The 17,852-nt window shown below is 40.1% G+C and overlaps 1 protein-coding gene across 12 annotated transcripts in view; it reads left to right on the forward strand.

Moving 5' to 3' along the window:
* PPFIBP1 (PPFIA binding protein 1) overlaps window positions 1–17,852 on the forward strand; it is a 166,085-nt gene that overhangs the window by 34,626 nt on the left and 113,607 nt on the right. For 8 of the 12 annotated variants that reach the window (XM_067559293.1, XM_067559298.1, XM_067559299.1 and 5 more), the window contains exon 2: window positions 8,787–8,875. The gene's annotated coding sequence lies outside the window, so the exon portion shown is untranslated. Of the gene's footprint in view, window positions 1–8,786; window positions 8,876–9,106; window positions 9,149–13,471; window positions 13,567–16,771; window positions 16,881–17,852 lie in introns of all 12 variants that reach the window. The other 4 variants (XM_067559294.1, XM_067559297.1, XM_067559295.1 and 1 more) reach the window with 4 other exon arrangements.

The raw sequence follows: 17,852 nt of genomic DNA on the forward strand, positions 1-17,852 counted from the left end.
GGAGCAGTTGGAAGATTAATTTTTAATTTCTGCATCTTTCACCCATTGTTCATTGACTGAGGATTATGCAGAAAAAATAAACAGCATAATGTCGGTACTGTATTTTTTTAAAAATCAAGTTAAAACAAAAAAATTGTGATTCTGTGTTACAGCATAAACTAAATGGCACAATTAGTGCCGAACTTCTTTTTTAATTTTAGAGTTGACTCAGTCAGTGATTAATATAGAAATTAGTCATAGACTTAAATTTTTTCCTAGTGTAGGTCATGTCTAGTTTCCCTTCTAACCCCTGAGCAGTCAGTTACCTGAAGACTACATTTAAAAGATTTGCCGTTTTATTTTCATCCATGTTGCAGATGTTTATACCTGACAGATCAATTCATTTAGCACTTACCAGTGTTCTCAGTGTATGTATGTTTTTTGATGCAGTTTTCTGAGGTTAATGTCCATAACTCACATGATGAATTGAGGTCAATTTCCTTTTCATATAGATAAAAAATAATCAAGAGTATTTAGAGTGAAGAATGGAAGAAAGGGCCATGTTCCTCATTGTGTTTCCTTGGTCAAAGGGCTTTGCCACTTTGCCTCAGCTTCCTCATCTATAGAATGGGGATAACATTTATATCACAAGGGTATACGTGAGGCCGGATTAATGTTAAAGTGCTTGGAGATCCTTTTAGGTGGAAAGTACTAAATGAGTGCTGAGTATTAGTAAACTCATTTCTTGATACCCCAGGCTGTGAGTAGGCATTTTTATCGAGGTCTCCATGTAGTATGTGTGAAGGGATTTCCTGTGCACTTTGTATGTTGAAAAACAGGGCATTAAGGATGGAGTTCCAACTTTTTACTCTGAATTAAACTGGCAATTTAATGTTACCTGTTTTGGGTGTTTTTGTAATTTAAATGTGTAACTACTGTAGCTTTCATATCACTCATTGCAGAACAATGCCTTTTGAAGTTGGAAACTTGCTGAATCAGCTGGCTTTCTGAACATCAAAGAAAACCCAAATCACAGAATGTGTAATTGAATTTTGAGACACAAACCATATTCACTAGATATTATTTGCAGTAGCTATCCGATATGTAGCCTATATCCTACAATGCTGGTATATGAGTTTAGTGACCTGTTTTGGTTTGTTTAGGTTTTTTGTTTGGTTTTTTCAACTTCAAAATTTTTGTAGTGGTTAGTAGCTGTAGCATGAAATACCAGTGGTTTTGGTCTCAGGTGTTCATGCATACATTAAGTTTCAGTCACAAGGAATGCATCCTGAGCATTAGTTTCACTCTGAGCTTTGGAGTTGAAGGAATGCAGAAACCCAAAGTGAAATTCACTTCAAACTCCAGCATTTTCATCAATCCTTGTTATGCTGAGCTTGGGCTCAGCTCTGAGTTTGTAGTGAAACCCACTGGCGGGTAGGCTTTATGGGCGTGTTTTTTGCTTTTCATTGTGCATACCTCTACTGAACACACAAATGATGCTCCAAGGCTCGAGGGCCAACATTTCGGGTATCATTACAATAACATGATCTAAAAATAAACTCAACTTCCATAATGGCATTATGAAGAGATTCATTACCTGGTCCCTCTGCTGGCTTGGCAGCGGGAGTTGAAAACATTTATTTCTGGAAGTTTGCTGACCTCACTGCGTGATTACTGGTGCATTTTGATATTTGGTATGATGAGGTGCTGTGTATCAATATGGTGAGCACATTGTTTTCTTCAAATAGTAATCCTCATAACTTCAGTTCAAAACAGTTTTGGCTTAATGCTCGTCGTATGGTGACTTACCAAATATTTTATTGAAGTAATAGATATTCATCAGCCATGAACAGGGAGTTGACTTACTTTTTTGCTAAGAAATCACTGGGCTTCCCTGAAACAGGAAAACAAACATTTCCTCAGTGTTTTGCTGTTTGACTATTTAAGGCCTCAGTATAAATCCACGCTTCCATCCTGCCCCAACCTTGTGCACAGTCGTCATTGATGAAAACTGCTGCATGACAGCTGGGTGGTATAAATAATATGTATTATTATTACTGTGGCGATTACTTTAGAAATATGTATTAGTATCCTTTTTCTTTCATTAAAAAAAATCCCCCTTGCATTAAAAAATGTTTTACTCTCAAAGAAACTTAAAGTAAGCTAAATATGAAGAGTAAAAAAACTGAGAGAAGGGGGAAAAGGTTCCAAAACTCTTCTCCCTGGCTTTTGGTATAGATCAAGATAAAATGTACAAGTAGCAGTGGCATTAGGGTTGTTAGGGAAGCATCTGTCAATCGGAGCTTTTCAGTTCTGGGGCAGCTTTACATCATTTATACATACAATACAGTATGTACGGGGCATGTGGTTATTGCAGAGGAGGTTAAAAATGGAGGGCCAGTTCCTGGCAAAAAGGCCATTCATCTATGATGCGAAACTCGGAAAAGCTGTGTAATCCACTGGGATCCTGCAGGGGGAGAACATCTCCTATGGGCCAGCTCCTTTACAACATCTACAACTGAGTGAACTCTGGCTCTCTGCTCAACCCAGTTGCCATAAATACAGACAGGTTCTTGGGGAGGAAGAGGTAGTCTGGGGGGACTGAGGTGGAATCGGCTGTGTGGTCTAAAGACTTGACTTGTCCTGGGTGATTTCTCTGCAGTGGAGCTGTTGCCAAGCGGTAGTGATGGGGGGCAATGAGACTGAAGAACACCCCCATCTTCCTGAAAGGGGGAGTGTTATCAAAGGAGAAAACCCCAGAGGACACCCAGACACACCCAAAACACTCCCCCCATTAAAAAAAAGGAGAGAGAGAGAGAAAAGGAGGGGAAAAAGTCCATTGTTCCTTTCCCAAGATCCCACCATGGGGGGGAGAAGGTCAGGATATGTATCATAATAATAATAATAAATATTATATGATTAATAATGAATAATACCTAGCTCTTGTGATGTACTTTATATCAGTAGATCTCAAAGCATTTTACAAAGGAGGTCAATATCATTATCCTCATTTTACAGATGAGGAAACTGAGGCACAGAGGGGGAAGCATGGAGCTGCTCAGGGGTAGGGAAGCTTATTTGCATAAGCTCCTGTTGCCAAAATAACTCAGACATCTGTCCACAGAGCAGATACTTTTTGTCATCTTGCCCTCCCTTCTAGTGCAGCTGCCTGAAGTGCACCCTCAACATGGCTGATCAGCCAGTTCACAAAGCTGTATGTTGCTTGCCACGTGTAAACCTCGGGTGAAGATTTGGCCCATAAGTTCAATACAGCCAGGATTCCTCGTAGTTTGTCAGTTAAGTTTGTAAAGTGCTTTGGATCTGGGTTGGAGGAAGCTGTATAAATGTAAGTTTTTAAAGTATATTTTTTCTTTCTGGGGCTAATGGAATTTACCAAACTTTTTCTTCAGAGATTCAGGTGCAGTGTCACAACTGCATCTTTTAATAGCCCACTTGGACAATAATGAATAAGCGGGTAGGTGGGTTGGAGAAGTAATCTGACTTGTCTTATGATCCCTTTGAAAGACTTCATTTTATCCCTCTATTCTGTAGTGAAAGGAAATGTAACAACTTTTTAATATTTAAAGAATTTACTTAAAAAAAAAAAAATCTTGCATCAGGAATAAAAGTAAATAGATCAACCCAGCCTGATTCTTTGTCAATGAACAGATATAAAACAGACCACTGGGTTCCAGTCTTCCAGATAACATACTTCCAAAAATGCCTTTGAAAGAGAGCTTGCAACAGGTACAAAGAAGAAATAGAATCTGTGTGTGCAGCACCGTCTGGTACAAAACAGTTAAACTGCTGCCAACACACACTCCTAAATCAGTCTTTCAGATCCTCACTCCTTGGATTGTAGTTCCATGCCATTTTTAGCTTTTCTTTTGTCCAGTGGCTAGTTCTGTCTCCCTGTTCTATAAAAGAAATGAGTGGTCATAATATAAAAACCCTCCCTTTGGCATGGTGAAGTGGAATTTCAGACATGTTAAGATGCATTGGTGGTTTGAGTTAGTTCCCTGTTTTCTCCCTCGTTAATAGGTTAAGGTCTGGAAAGGACTCCATCAATTCAGTTTTCTGTATTGTGTAGTCATGTTTATATCACATTACTGTCTCTGCCTACTACATAGTAGGGATACATTAGAAGAACTATGTATTGTATATTTCTCTGTTACCTCAAAAACTATGCCATAATATTTGTGGAAAAATTAACGAATCATACCTTAGCTTTTTTTTTTTCCTCTCTCCCCCTTTCTTATTGGAATGCACAGAATCTGAAATTCTGTAGTGAATTTAAAGAGGTAATTTTCTTCTGTGGAGATATGCTTCCGTATTGTCTGCAAACTGCTTTAAATAGCAAATATCAGTTCTAAAACGCAGCCAACTAGCTACTGAGATAGATGGATATAAAACTTCATTTTAATATATATATCAAGAGAGAGTGAGAAAATTGTAGAATCTTGCTGTTTAATATCTATCCTGTCTAACATTTATAGAGGGCCTAGCACTGTAATATTTAATAAGCCTAGATAAATCATATAACCAAGATATTGGCTGATACATACTTTTGATGGTATTTGGTATTGTAAATTATGTTTATCCTGCACCATGTAGATGTATCTGTTCCCTAGTTTGAATCACTGATGGGTAATTTAGCTCTCCAGCTAAACTGCAAAAAGTCAACGTTTTCCAGATAAAAGTCCCAATCTTCACTTTGTCTGCCTGGGTCACAACCATTGCTTGAAGGTTTGTCATTCTTCTCGTTTATTCTGGAAACAGCAGCAACAACCCCTGCTAGTCCCTCACAGTCAAAAGTGAGTTCACGCCCTTTCTCCTTCTTCTATAAGAGCCACCTTTGGGGCCTTCAACAATGAAGCTGGTGTCTGGTCTAACCATCATTTCTCTCCCTCCACAAGGCTACTGCCTTGCCCTGCCATAAGTAACACCTCCTCAGAGTATATTATCCCTTGATAGCCCTCTGGCTATTTTCCCAGACCCTTTTACCATCATCTTAAAAAGCTTCCCCCTAAGCTCTTTTCCAGGCCCTCTGATGGGACAATCCTTTTTTTCCTGGTCTCTCTGCCATTAGACACAGCAGGTCTTGCATCTCCCAGAATTCCCTGTTCTTGGTGGAAATCAGGGACACAGCACCATGCAGGGCATGCAGCCTGCCTTCCTATTACGTATATAAAAAGTCTTCAAAATCAATTATTGCCTTTTCCTCAGAAGTCACAACACAGAGGTAATCTTGAAAATGTGATGTACTGAAAATTGTGATCAAATTGTGATCTGTCATTTTAAATTCTCTGGGTTTTTCTGGGTCCTAATTACAAGAAGAGGGATTTGTAGGGAAGTTAGTCACTTCTTCAGACCACCTAAAGTAAAGTGGGGTGATTTGTGCTGCTCTGTGTTAGAGAGCAGCCTGCTTTTTCTCTCTCTGTTTTGGGTTCTTGTGTCTTGTGAAGTCTAAAACATAGAACAGCATTATGTTTCAGCCTTCCAGCAAGAATATCATATGTTTGTATCTTATGTCTCTGTGTGATGTGAAACACAGCAGAAAACAGTGGGATAGTTATTTCAATCATTTTAAAAATTGCTTCTTTGCTTCCTTTGTTATGAAAGTTGCCCTATTTATCCATAAACTGGGTGACTTCTTGGATTTTTAAAACTATAAACTGCATGGGAATATTGAGGAAGCTACTGGTATGGCAGGTTATCAGCCAACTTTTTTGCTAGTGTGGGAGCAAAGAGGCTTCACTGGCAGCAGGTGCTCGAATGGCATTTCTTCAGTGGTGGTGATGGTTGTGGATCTCAATGGCTAGCCAAGGGCCAGCACTGAAAATATTGAGCCCCCTTGAACTCTTCCTTTAGCAAAAATATTGAGGTAAGATGGCATCCAGCCACATGGAGATATTAAATGTTTTTGTTTTGGGGCTTACCTCTAAAAATAGGTCCCTTACAGAAGTATAATATGATAGGAGGCTCCAGGGTGCACTTTCTGAGACCATTAGCCCTACGATTTGGGGTCTGGGAAATATGTATGGGTTTATTAGTAAAACTAAAGTAGGTTTAAGAGAGAGAGAGAGAAGCTATTTTGAAGATTTAGCATGGGCACACTAATTGTCTGAACAAAATGAAAATACTCTGATTCATCTTTGTGGTAGCAGCTCACAACGTAGTTAAAATTTCTCTTATGGGATATGTCTTTACATTTTTTCCCACCTCTCTAAAGTAGTGACCATACTGGTTGCTTGAAGTGTAGGCTTTGTATGCTTAACCCTGAATCTGTTGAAGAGGAAATATCCGAAGCTTCTTGTTTTCTGTCATACCAGACTAACAAAGACCATCTTTGATTTACATAAATAGCCCTTGGAAAGAGACTCAGAATTACTGCGGTATTTATAAACAAATGTTACCTGCACACCCTGATGGAAGAACAAATTAACCAAATCTCAGTGTTCAGGGTAGAAATGGGTGAATGCAGCTCTCCTTATTAAAATTAAATAAGATGGATGGACGCCACATAACCAGAAAAAAAAGCTTCACCCTGAAGCATTCCTGTACCGGCACATTCTGTTTCTCTTTTCCTTAAGACAGATCTTCATAAAGGCCACAATAGATGAGAGAGACAAATTGGCCATGATGCTGTCAGCGAGAGTGAGTAAAGGCCAATTGGGGTACTGACTAAAGCAAATTTATGATCCCCCACCGCACCTCACATGCTGGGGAAGACTTTTCTTTCCTACTCCTACTCCTCTTCAGACTCTTGCTCCCAGCCTGCCCAGGCTGGACTGCTCTCTTCCTCCTATTGCTGCATCTTTGAGCTTCCTGCCAAATGAGCAGCCCTTGCTCATTTCAGCCGGCAGCTAGCTGCTGATCTCGTGCAAGGGCGTGCATCATCACTGCCTACTGTGCTGCCCTCTGACCCGCTACTGTGTCTGGGCCCCAAAATGTGAAGCCTCAACCCTATAGGTTCTGCCAATTAGTGAGATTTGAGCATCTTATCAGTTTAACACATGGGATGAAGACGACAGAGACGGGTTATTTGTTTTCCATTGGAGCCCTCGGTATTAGACCAGACACACTCAGAATAACACTGTCAAGTAACTTTTTCCCTAGCTGTCTACTTTTGTATGTGGCGTTCTGCAGTGCCATTTTTAGAAACCTCAGATGGTTTTTTCCGCCTATCAGATTTTGTCCCTTTTCCATCTGGCAGATACATTTTTTCCTAGCTGCTGACTAGAGCTCAAATTAACATAGTTATTCTTGTTCAAAAGCTTGAGGCCCCTTTCCTGCAAAGGTATCTGCCTGAGCAGCCCCTTCTGCCTATGTGGAGTCCTGCTGCCTTGAGGACAAGGGTCCACACTTGTGACCTTTTGCAGGATCAGGGCCTGAATCTGTATGACGCCTTATCTTGACGCTGTCTTTGTGTCTCAGAATTATGACAGAGGTTAGCAGCTGCAGGAACCATTTGTTAGATGCTGCAGCACCCATCAGTGTGTGTTTTCTTAAATTCACTTACGGGGTAATAGATTCATTTAGTTGATGATTTCACCATGCTTTGACGACATACATCATCAAGTGCTTGTGTCTTATGTTAAAAATACGATTGACCTGTGTGATGCCACGTTCTTGCCTTTAGAAATCGAAGCTAGATTTTAGAAAACGAATTAGCTCATCTAGCCCAACTCCCTGCCACTATACAATTGTTTGCTAGTGTTTTTATCCAGTTTAGTTTTAAGAGTTTTGGGGGCAGTGAGCTTTCACCACTGCTCTCAGCAGACTATTCCATAGCCTAATGCATCTCATTGACAGTTTTCCCTGATATTCAGTATTCAATATTCCTTTTCTAAATATCATGCATTTCTCCTAGCTATGCCTGCATGTGCCACACACTATATTTCCTTCATTTCTTTGTGTTTATACCCATTTGAATATTGATAGATTATCTCATGTTACTCCAACCATCACTTAGTCAAGCTGTCTGTATTTAACCCTGAACATGTTATATCTAAATGCGGTTGCAGCAGAGCCATAGAGAGAGACTGTTTTTACTATCCTGCTCAGTGATGTTACCTTTTATGTATATGGCCCAAAGTACATGTATTTTTTAGCTGTCATACCTCATTGGAAACTCATGCCTAATTTACTGTTTCTTACATTACCCTCTTGTAGGGGGGTTCACGGAAATAATTTCTGTTTTATTCAACTAGATTCTTATCCCCTGAATTTTGCTTTGCGCTTCATGTTTGAAAGCATGTAAAGTCTCAAGGAGAAATTGAACTGAAGCCATCAAATTTCACTGGCTTCATTTTGATCACAAATGTGGGGTAGAATTTGTGAAGGCAGGTAATGCTGCTTCAAGCCAAAAGTCTGCCTGGTGCTCAAGGGAGTAGTGCTGTTGGCTTTCTCATGTTCTGACCTGTAGGTCCCCAACTCTATGGAGTGCTCTCTGTAGACCCCCGAGATTAAAGGCAAGCCTACTGCAAAGCATTTTTGTCTCCTCTGCCTCACTGCTGCATGTTTTGATCATCTTGGCCAGTAGAGAGAAATATGAAACCATAGTGTTTATAAAAAAGAAAAAGAAAAAAAAAATTGGGGATAAATGATTTGTTTCCAATCTGCGTTTCCTGCTTTTTCTACTCTTGCCCTTTGGTGTAGTCTCCTATGTCTTTAACGTTCACTTACATATGTCACCCCGTTTCTCCCTCATCCTGTATGATTTCTGATAAAGTTGTTTATGCTTAAAAAGTTACCTCAAACTTTGTGCTGATTAATAACTCAAGATTTCTTGTTTTTTTTTTTAGTGTCAAAAGTTTGCATGGATCAACTCGTTAATCATCTGTATAGTCTGAAGAGCTTCAGTAAAGATCAGCATTAAGTCTCCTTTTCCAGTGTGAGTAATCCCCAGCCTGCTGAATCATCCTCATTATTGGCATTTTTAATGGCCATAGTCATCTTTGTTGCTTGTACATTTATCCTCTCAAGGGGCTATTGAATGTTTCCAAAGTTAGGGAAAATTTTTACTGTATAAAATCCCTTTAATGAATTGTAAATTGATACCTGTCTTAGTAATAATGCTGCCTCCTTTGATTTGCAATATTCTTTTATTTTGGTATCACTCAAGGGCCCCGATCCTCTAATTTATGCAAGCAAAACTTCCATTCAGGTCAGTGAAAGTTTTCCCCCTGCTTTAAGGCAGTAGAACTGGGACCTTAATATGCATCCTGCTGTTATATCACTGTATTGTATATCATGTGGTTACTAGCACATAGCCCTCAATAGGAATATGGCCTTTAACACAAACCCAATGTGGCTTGTTAGGCATCATATTCCTTCAAGTGTGCTGATCTTCAAAACAGCCACCTACTTCTTGTTTTTGTTTTCTCCGTCGGTAGGGGACTTGATTCCACCTATTGCTGAGTTCATCTTTGGCTGCTTTGCCATATGCACGCACGCACGGAGTATATATGTTACAAAAAGTGAATTATGGTTAAGGTTGCCAATACACATCAGTAGCCTGAATGCTAATTGAAGAGTGTCATAGTTTGATTTGATTCACAGCTAGGTACAGTGAGACGTAAGGCCACATAAACACTTCTTCAATTCATTCTTCTCTTGCCTGGACAAGCCCTGGCAGATGTTGTTGTGTTGTTCATAGTATGAATGAACTTAACCTCAAATTTGAGGGAAGGAGCAGAGATAAAGCCCGAACAATATCTGAGAGCACTGAACACTTGCTGCCAATCCATTCAAGCATGGAGGCAAAATGCCAGCACATCTGCGTAAAGAAGACTCTTCCTGCTGTATGGAATTGATATGTGCAAACGAAGCATAGTAAACTCATTGACTAGTAGTGTGGGCCTGTTCTACACATTCATTAAAGTGGATTGTTCCATTCTTTTCTTACTGATGGCAGGGGAAGGGATGACAGAATTTAAAAGGGAGAAGGGGATTAGTGGAGCTTTATTCCTCCCTCCCTCCTTTTTAACAAATGCTGCTGCTTGTAGAAAATTGGGTGTTCCTGGGCTTCATAATGTAAAAATGTTTCACTAATGGTTTAGGCAATAGAAATGCTCTGTTTTGCCTTCTGTTCACCCAAAACACTGACCATGATCCCCAATACAACGGGACAGGGAGAAAATACATAAATATTTAAGCACACTGCTCGATTTATCTAGCATGTGACCTCTTTGTAGAATAGTTTTTTTTCATTTCCTCTCCAGTTTTTTATTAAATTAACATCTCTGATACTGGCAATAACTTTATATTCAGAAATTATAAATTCTTCGACCTCAGAGCTTTTCAATATGATTTCAATTTCCCCGAGATGTTGTTTCCCCTCTCCAAGACTGAGACTTTTCATATTTATTTAGACAAGCTTATTCTGCCAGCAGAAAGTCAATTGAGTGATATTTTTCTTTTCTTGGATGCATCATCCTATAAAGTTTGTGGTTGGAATAATCTTTCTGAATTTGAAAAAGGTTATGCAATCTATTCTAAAATGTCCCACTTTCTGAGTACCTCATCTTATTAGAAAGACAGTTGCCTGTTTGTTTTTTCCTTAAGTACCTTGAGGGAGAAAATACATTGTTTCATCATCTAATAATACTACTTGGCACTTAGGTGGCACTTTTGATCTTCAAAGAGCTATACAAACATTAAGTAATTAGTTGTTACAACAAAACTGTGTAGTAGTTAGTAATTATAGTTTCCCACCTGTTAGATGGGACAAACAGAACCAGAGCGGTTCAGTGACCTGCCTTTGGCTATGAAATGGAGGGCAGGGCAAATCATTTTCACAGTGAAATTAGAGAACTAGAGGTACTGGCTCTCAGTTCTGTGCTAAAACAGTACCACACCCTTTGCAAACTTTCTCTGCTAATGAAACTTTATTTAAAGAAAGGTAAGATTAATTTAATTTATATCAACAGTAAAAGACGAGAGAAATATTCAGTCAGATACTTGGGGCGGATGTCTCTTTTTATTTTTTAAATTATTTAGCCTAGCCTTGTTAACCATTATTATTAATTATTTACTTGTAAAGTGATGATGTGATTTGCATAGTGACTTTTGCAAATTCTGAAGAGATGGTCTCTGCCCCAAAGAATATGAAGTCTAAGATCTCAAACCTGCAATTAGATTCATGTAGGCAGAGCCCTCCCTATTGATTGCATGAATCTGCTTGTTTGGATCTGATTACAGGAATCTGGACCAAGTAAACAATGTACAAATGAGGGATGGGGCTTGAGATGTGACTAAAAGGGGAATGATCAAGCAGAGTGACCTGATCAAGTGATGAAATAATGTCTTGTTTCATGATAGCTTGTGTTTGATTTATTATGTACAGTTTTCATTATTGTTAATTTGATTGGGTGACATTTCTCTGAGTGTTTGGATGTATGAGAAGGAGTGGCTAGTGTGTGTTAGCCTAAAGAGGTGTGTGTTTGATTTATTAGAGTATAGGAGAAATAAATTATTAGGGACTGGTGAACCAGTTTGGAGGAATTCCTTCTCTCTTCTTCTTCTTCTTCTTCCCCCCCCCCCCCCCAAAAAAAAAAAAAAAAAAAAAAAGAGAATCCTTCCTCCGCGTTCCAATCCCTACTTCAGACTGTCTCCCATTTGTAAAGCTGAATTCAAAATGAACCTTTTTTTGTGGAGTTGGGAAAATGTTCTTTTTATTTCTGGAACTAGTAAAGCCGGAAATAATAGGAGGGCACTTTTGTTTTAACAAGGTCCCAGCCCAGTTGTGCAGACTCTTGAGCTTCTTCAGATAAGCATCTTGATCTTTGGATACTTATAGAAAATGAACCTGAATTATGCATCTTGGGCACAATACAATTCTCAAAAATCCATGGTCCCCCCCCCCCATTCCCCCCCCCCCCCTCGCCCAACTTCAAGACAAATTGTTGGATCAGTCCCCTTTTGAGATTCTCATCAGTAGAAATAGTTTTAAAAATCAGTGACTCTGGCTAAGGATTAGTAGGGCATGCACCAGACTTAGACTTATAGTTGTTTGGTTAGTTTATGGTGCCCAAAAGTGCAATAGGCACTTTACAGAATAGGTAATTCACTTCACTGAATTATCAAATTAAGACATTCCCAATAGATTAGCCATGTAAATCATACTAATAATCATTGACTGCTAATGTTAGTTATGCTAAAAATAATTTCTCTGGAAAAAAGGAGACCAGTTTTATTTGATTATTTCACAAAGGTTAAGGAAGATAATCTGAGACCTGAATAGTGTCAGAGCCAGACAATCCTGTTGGGAAATTTCAGGTATTTCATCTGTTCTTGGTGAAAAGGGGCTGAGGCAGAGAAGTGGAAATAGCATTGGGAATATCTTCCTCTTGTTTTAAAAAAAATCCCACGGTGCTTCCCACATGGTGCTTCAAAGTGGCTTGCACTGCTTATGTCTGGCCCACACTGCCACACTTGATGAATTTTTTCTGACAAGGGTATTGTGTTACTAACCAGCCTTATCATGGGCATGCTCCATTTACTGGACTGCTAAAGATGAAGGCTGGAGAGAGGGCTTTTTCAGCTATCAGCTCTAATTAGTAATATAAAATCCTACCCCCACCCATCTTTGAGTTCAAGACTGAACTACTAGGGCATATCCAATTGTCTGTTCCACACCAAATAGCAAGGGTGATGGGAGCTTTTTATTTCTGCATTTCAGGCAGGAAATATAGTCGTCTCTTGGAGAGGCTAAACTTCTAGCTGGGGCAGACAGTTCTTTCGCTTCCTCTTTTTAAAAGCATGTTATAAAAAGAGTGTTTTAGTTTTCAGTTATCCACTGGTAGTAATACCATATTATTTAATCCCCAAATTTTGTGCACGCGCATGGGTGCATGTGCATGCATGGCGAGGAGTGGGGGAGCAAGAATTGAGAGGCGCTCCCATGCATGTATCTACACAGGCATAGCTGAGAGCCAGATTTGGCCCTTAGTCTTTTTTATTTGGCAAACACTGATTTCCCCTCTTTTTAAATTCTTCCTCTCTGCCATTTTGAATGTATCTGAAAGTATTATGTTTTGTTCAACTAGTACATACTTCAACTTAATAGTGTCTTGTCACCCCCACAGCACCTTTGTTCATGTACCTGAATCACTGACAGATGTCAGTACAGCTCTGAGGATTTACATATGGACTGTCGTGAACCTGTAACCCTCTCCCCACTGAACTTAAGGAGGTTTTGGTTCTGGGTAGGAAGTGCTCCTATCTAGCCAAATGTAATTTCAGGGTCAGTAGAAGAGCACCACATAGTAGTATGAAAATCTATAAAACTAGTGGCTAATGTATATGCATTTAAAATTTTGACATGGTGCTGTTTATCTTGTGTGTATTTTAACATGCATACATTAGCAACTGGCTTTATTATAGGTGGTGTAGGTAGCTCCACCTATAGCTTATGGTTGCGTGACATTTCCCATTGTTAGACCTTGGTTTCAATTGCTTATAACTGTGCCAATCTTGAACCCTCCAGTAAGAAAACTTCCAAAAAGCTTCAGCCTGAGGCAGACACCCAGCATGGAAAGTTCCAGCAAAAATGGTTCATGTGTTTCCAAGGACAGGCTGAAGGTATAATATGTTGCCTATGTTAATTAGCAGTAAGAAATATTTTGAAAAGCACTAATGCCTCCATGCTCTGGAGCAGAGACTTGAAATTTGGCAGGGGTTGTATCTGGCTGGGAAGGATGGGCCTTTTTTGCTTTTCCCTATGAAAATTCACATACATTTGGCCATGTTCTAAGCCTGTGGAAAAATTGTAGTGTGCAAATCTTGGTCAGGACTTGTTTGTTTGGCTGCTAAACTCGCTGAGGGTTCCATCTGTTCTGCCTGCTTCAGCCCTGCATGCCAACCAAACTGCATGTGCCATCCCCATCAAGTAACCTAGAAGCTCCATCCCGGAAGCTGGAGGGGTTAGCAGGACCTTCCCCTGCAATTGCTGCTCCTAGCTGCAGTGGTGCAGAACTGAGATCTGGGAGTCTCACTCTCACTCTCACTCTCACTCTCAAATTCCGCCAGGCACCACGGAGAAGGAGGAAGGAGCTTGACTTAGCACGGGGCTGAGAAATATGTGGTTAGCTGGTGGCATGAAGCAGTGAGAGACAGGAGCTAGTGGGATAGGCAGATGGGGGCGGGGGACACGAGGTGGGGGTTGGATGGGAGCAATGGGAGGGAAGGGTGATCTGGAGGGGTATTTTGGCATAGATGGGGAGGAGGATAGGAGCAGAAGGGTGGGGCCCAGGAGTTGGAGGGTGGGGAACAGAAACAAGCCTGTGGGGGAACAGGATAAGAAGGGTCTATAACCCCCAGAGCATATTTCCCTCCAGAACCTGAAAATCAAACCCAGGGGTCCTGAGTGTGTTACTCTGCTGTCAGCAAGTAGCAATAAATCCCAGTGGTAAAGTCATCCCCCTCTAGTTCATGATCCATGTAATCAGCCTACTTCTACCACCATGTATTTTCTTCGCTCAAGTGGTAGAAGTTTGTGCTGTGGATTTAATGATCCTGCTGATGATCCAATTTGTGGTTCCACATGATGTAAATTTGGTTTGTTGTTTTTCCCCAGTTAGCGTCAGTTTTTTTAAGTTAGGAAATTATATTAAAAATATTTAAAATAACAAGAAGGTTGCGAACTACAGCATTAAAAAGTTAGGAAGTCCCAGCCTCAAGGCTCCCTGTACTACCTTAATTCAGCTCTCCTGTGTCTTTACGAGTCTTTAATGCATGTTGCATTCATCTCCTAAAATAGTAATTTAAAGATACTATCTGTAGAAGATCTAAAACCAATGTAAAATAACTCCACTATGTGTATTGTACTGAGTGAAGGACCTGAAGTATGATTGATACTTATCTAATTGAATATGCAAAACTCAGGTAGGAGTGGTTCTTTCTGTGCAAGAAATCACATCAGCTAGTGTCAGAGACAAACGTTTGCTAATTAACTTACATAGCACCATCCAACCTGATGGATCCCGACATGCTTCTCAAGCTGCATACCTTACACACACATGCCTCACTGGAGTGGAGGATGCCTGCCAACCAGTGCAGAATAATGCTGGATAATGCATGTGTTTGGGAGACTTTGTTTACCAGGGGCACCAAAGCAAGCTCCTGCTCTTTGGAAAGGGTCATGCGGTCTGTGAAGATCTACAGAGAGCAGCAGATAGGACCTGAGCTCTTTATGATCTTGTCAGTAAAATTTCCACACAGCAAACTGCATGCTTCTCAGTGTTCTCTGTCTCGAGAGGATGAGTTGATGCTGCCAAGTTTTGAAACAGTGATTCCTAGGAACCTAAGTGTTTCCAGTCTGATGGTTAAACCAATCAGCCTTCCCTCTGACTTTAATCAGACTTTAATAAACCTGATTAAGGTTTAGGAATTGGAAAAATGTCAAGGTGTGGATGATAAGGTATAAAATTGATAACATTACTTTAAATAGCCATACAGATTCTCTTAAAACATACTTGTCAAATGGTAATTTAGAATGGGAACCACTATGGACTGACACTCTTCTACTTATAGAGTCTGTTTTTTCCTGAGCATGACAGTATTGAGGTTGTTCTGTCCTATGAACATAAAGCAATAATACTGGTGAAAGAGACTGGCCCAATCAGGAACCCCAGGGCTTAAACCTCTTAAATAAACCTTGCTTGGCGGGTCGGGGTGTGTGGGGGGAGGATGGCAGTTCAGATCTGGATTCTATTTAAAATCAAACCTTGTGGTTCAGGCCTGTCTCAACTTTTTAAAACTATATGTACTTATGGGAAGTGTAAAAATGGGAATAGATTTGTTCAAAAGTTGAAAGTTTAAGAACCTCCTGAAGTTATTAATTCAGCATTTGGAGGTTAGCCAGAATCGTGCAAAGTGTCTTCACGCCTTTTCAGGAACACAGCACATTTCAAAATCATAATATTAAAATAATTGGCTTTCAGCCAAAGGCAGGGGATATTGGTCATATGACATTGGTCATCTGAAATGCCTCTAGCACTTTTTTCATCCAATATATAAATGGCATAGTTTATATCCACAGGGTCTTGTATCTAATTTTTAGCTTATCAGTACATTTCCCCGCCCCCCCGGCAGAATAAATGCCATATATAGTTATAAGCACCATTTTTCATTTGGACACCAACAATAGCATGCACAAAAATATCACATGAAAGTAGCAAGGTGAAACAGTTCCATTTTATTGGCCTATTAATGAAATAAAATTCTACTGAGTGATTTGATAAATCTTTTACCTTAAGACCATACTTTTAAAATTAAAGCTACCTAACTGGAACAATGTAAAAACTGCCAATCCCTCCATTTTTTAGGGGAGAGGATTGGAATATTGGTCCTGATTCTCTGCACCACCATTTATACCTGTGCAAAGGGGTGTGTGTGTGTGTGTGTGTGTGTGTGTGTGTGTGTGTGTGTGTGTGTAAAATGCTACCGGATCAGAGCAGTAGTATTTCACATTCACTTTGTGCAGCTGTTCAAAGCTTAAAGGTGATGAAAACTCAGGCCCATATAAACTAGAGTTCCGTTTATCTGAATAGACTAAGGGACGTGGAGTTTATTCTATTAAATGTGGAACTTTTTATTGCCGATTTTATGCATGTCTTGTCAGATGTTCAACCCAGTATTAGATAAGAAGGGGGTTCAGATAAATGAGATTCTAATGTACATTTGGATTTTATTCTGTTTAAATGCAGTGAGGTATGTTTCCACTTTGAGTTACTGAACTAGTGGAAAAGTGATGTTAAAGTTGCTGTAATTGGCTGTCTTTAAATAGTCTCATCACTGCAGGATTGCAGTCAGATCTGCAGCTGAAATGCAATGAGTTGCACGTTGATTAAGACAAGTTCCGGAGTCTTTGGACAGAAGCATGTTTCGTGTGCAAGGTAAACAATAACAGAAAGGGCTGTTGCAGGTTCCACAAGCCTAAGTAGTTACTGTATAGTGTATGTTCTATTTTGAAAATACTTTCCTCATAGAAAAATCAAGAAAAGAGAAACCACTCCAGGGGGGTGACCAAGTGGTTGGAATTTCCATCTAGCAATGGTGCCAGGCACATTTTTCCTGTCCCACATCCTTAACTGCTGACGATTTAAGCAATATTGATCAAAACACAACACCTTTTGTGAGGATTCATGGCTGGTTGACCACTTTTGCCTTGGCCATTAGTTCCGAATCATTAATTCATCCTGTAGCTCCATGCTGGTGAAGTGGTTCTGAATTCATTCAGAGGTCAGAGTGACACCTACCAGATCACCATCGCCATGTCCTGGGGCAGGGTAGGGAAGTTTCTTCTCTAAATACTGACCTGGACCAACCCAGCTCACTTCGAGTTTTTTGTATCATAAGGCAGCAGGCATAGTGTCTTTCTGTAAGATGCACTCTAGCTGAAACACAAGTTACTGGACTTGATACAGAACTCCTATGGCCTGTGCTATGCAGGAGATCATATTGGTTCCCTCTGGCCTCCAGAATCTATAAATGATTAATTTCCTTAGGAATGTCTTACACCAGAGAGATTAAGGGTTTTTAACCAAGGACTAAACCCCTTTCTTTTCCCCCACCCGCCTCGCCCCGGCTCTAGTTATTTCTATAGCCGAGCTGCGTGATCTCTATCGCAGATGAGTGTGTTAAATTTACCTAAAATGCTTTGGGGCAACACCTGACTAAACACAGGATTTATCTTCACTGCAGAGTTAACTTGAGTTGTAATTGGAGCGTTGCCCTGACTTGAGTTCTGTCCACATGCAAAATTTGGGTCTGGTGGTGCTTTTAACTCCAATTGGCTGGCCTACTGGGGAAACAGGCTACAGTTTGAGTTCGCACAGCTCATCAGCTGCTAACCCAATCACTCTGTG

The sequence above is a fragment of the Emydura macquarii genome, unplaced genomic scaffold (genome assembly GCF_026122565.2).
Source record: "Emydura macquarii macquarii isolate MOO-44397 ecotype Brisbane River unplaced genomic scaffold, CSIRO-AGI_Emac_v2 contig_2205, whole genome shotgun sequence".
Taxonomy (NCBI): Eukaryota; Metazoa; Chordata; order Testudines; family Chelidae; genus Emydura; species Emydura macquarii.